The 2,878-nt window shown below is 36.8% G+C and overlaps 1 non-coding gene across 1 annotated transcript; it reads left to right on the top strand.

Moving 5' to 3' along the window:
* Positions 1-1,736: 1,736 nt before the first annotated feature.
* On the top strand, positions 1,737-1,842 carry LOC149499039 (small nucleolar RNA R71). Its single transcript, XR_016318987.1, has one exon. It is a non-coding gene; the product is annotated as a small nucleolar RNA R71 (small nucleolar RNA).
* Positions 1,843-2,878: the final 1,036 nt, after the last annotated feature.

The raw sequence follows: 2,878 nt of genomic DNA, 5'->3' as shown, positions 1-2,878 counted from the left end.
GCCTTCGTAGAACCTGCAACAACCTTTCCTCTTGATCAAGCGTTAAGTGAGAAGAAATAATAACAGGAAAAGAATGGTCCTCACCTAGGAATGCATGTTTTAAATGAGGTGGAAGTTGTTTCAGTTCATGCTTAGGTGGTTCCTTTTCTTTTTCATTCAAGATGCTTGATTCATTCATGTTATTTTCGACATGCAAAGTGTTTTCCACACATTCATCAACAACATCAATTCGAAAACAGTCTCCATAGTCCATAGGAATTTTACAAGATTTAAGTACATCAAAGACAATCTCTTCCTGTTCAACTCTTAGAGTCAACTTACCCTCATAGACATCAATCAATGCTCTTACAGTTGCAAGAAAAGGTCTTCCAAGGATTAGAGATCCTTCCTTGTCTTCATCAATGTCAAGAATAACAAAATCAACAGGAAAGATGAATGTACCTACCTTTACAAGCACGTCTTCTACAATCCCTCTAGGATATTTAATTGAACGATCAGCTAATTGTAAAGACATCCTTGTTGGTTTGAGCTCTCCCATACCTAGCATCTTAAAAACTTCATAGGACATAAGATTAATGCTAGCACCTAAATTTGCCAAAGCCTTTTCAAAGGCAAGATTACCAATGTTACAAGGGATAGAAAAACTTCTTGGATCTTTTAACTTTGGAGGCAATTTGTTTTGGATAATTGCACTGCACTCCTCAATTAACATTACCGTTCCTTGATCATCGATTTTTCGTTTCTTGCTCAGGATATCTTTTAGGAATTTAGCATAACTAGGCATTTGAGCAAGAGCTTCAGCAAAAGGAATATTGATTTGAAGTTTCTTAAATACATCCAGAAATTTGAGGAAGCTCTTGTCGTCTTGTGCTTTCTTTAATCTTTGTGGGAAGGGAACAGAGGGAACATAGGGTTTTACCTTTTCTTGTTCCTCTAAGTCAATGATAGGCACCTTTGGTTGTTCTTTTTCTTCCTTTTCTTTCCTTGGTGGTTCATCTAATTGTTTGCCACTTCTCAAGGTGATAGCCTGCCCTTATTCTTTTGGATTCTTTTCAGTATTGCTAGGTAACGTACCTTGAGGTCGAGATGCCATCATGTTTGCAAATTGCCATAGCTGAATCTCCAAATTTCTTATTGCAGCCTGCTGTATTTTATGGTTCTCTCTGGTTTCGTTCATGAACTCCATGTGTGATTTAGAAAGAGCAGTGAGGAGGTCATCATGGGATTTCTTTTCTGGAGGGTGGAAACCTAGTGGTGCGTTCAAAGTATTGTTAGGATTACCATAGGATAGATTAGGATGATTCCTTAACCTGTTATCATATGAATTTGAATAAGGGTAATTCTTTCTTCCTTGATTCATCACATAGTTCACTTGCTCCAAAGTTTGTGGATTTAAGTCGTCCATGATGCATTCCCTAATTCCATGTTGTCTATTGCACCTATCACAAACTTGCATAACAGAATTCACAGGATTAGTAGTTAACATGTCCAATTTTCTTACCATGTTATCTACCTTGGCATTAAGTGCTGTAATGGCGTCTATTTCATAGACTCCTGCGATTCTTCTTCTCTCGGAATTGTTTTGGTAATGGCTGTTGCTTGCCATCTCTTCTATCAATTCATATGCCTCATCAATTCCTTTCTTTTTAAAGGATCCACTGCAGCTGCATCTAGAGTAATTTTGATGTTAGGAGATAATGCATTATAGAAAGTTTGTACCTGTAGCCACTTGGGCAAACTGTGATGAGGGCACTTTCTTAACAAGTCCTTGAATCTTTCCCAAGCTTCATACAGGCTCTCTTGATCATGATGAGCAAATGTCATTATCTCATTGCGCAACTTGGTGGTTTTCGAGGATGGAAAGAATTTAGCTAGAAACTTTTGAGCTAATTCATCCCATGTTGTGAAACTCCCAACGGGACACGATTGTAACTAGGACCTCGCTTTATCCCTAAGAGTAAAAGGGAAAAGTCTTAATTTGATTGCATCTTCAGAAACACCATTTTGTTTGAAAGTGTCACAAATTTCCAAAAAATTGGTGATGTGAGCATTATGATCTTCACTAGGCAAACCCCCATATTGGATCGAGGTAGAGAGCATTTGGATAATTGCAGGTTTAATCTCAAAATTATTAGCTTCTACCCTAGGTCTTGTAATACTTGAGGTTGTCCCATTCAGATTAGGTGTTGTATAATCCCTTAAGGTACGGACCGGATGTTGAAGTGGTGGTCCGACTATGTTCTCATTTCTACTTTCGTTTTCGTTTTCGTCGGCCATGTCTGCTTGTTGTTCGAGTTTTACTTCTCGTGCTTTTCTTGCAGCGTTGTGCCTATGAAGAGTTCTTTCAATTTCTGGATTAAAGATTAGAGGTTCAGTCTTCCTTGATCTTCTTTGCATAAAACACCTGGAATAGTTCTTAAAAGAAAATTAAATAAAAATAAAAATAAAAGAGTGTCTAAATTAACAATAGGGTAATTCGTATTGATATTGATACGCCAATCCCCGGCAACGGCGCCAAAAACTTGACAAGTGATTTTCGCAGTGTACGAAATCGCAACAAGTAATATAGAGTAAGAGAGTATCGTATCCACAGGGATTGTATATCAATTACCAAAATTATGTTAACCTATTATTATTTAAACGATAATAAGAGAAAAATTGCTATAAGGAAACTAAAATAAAATTTAAAGTAAAAACAGAAGGAGATCAAGCACAAAATGTAGGTGAAAAGAATTCAGGGGATTAAACTACTAGGGAATTTGATTTCACTTAATTCTATCCAGCTTATTCTATTAGTTCATTAATCAACTTTAATTGTTCAAGTAGGAGAAACAACCCTAGAGTTACTAACAAGCTCTCCCGATGTATTGTTAGTTAT

Source organism: Jatropha curcas, chromosome 1 (assembly GCF_041381405.1).
Source record: "Jatropha curcas cultivar XTBG-Jc1 chromosome 1, XTBG_Jcur_1.0, whole genome shotgun sequence".
Taxonomy (NCBI): domain Eukaryota; kingdom Viridiplantae; phylum Streptophyta; class Magnoliopsida; order Malpighiales; family Euphorbiaceae; genus Jatropha; species Jatropha curcas.
The sequence above is the reverse complement of the archived record's forward strand: the minus strand, read 5'-3'. Positions and strand labels throughout refer to the sequence as shown.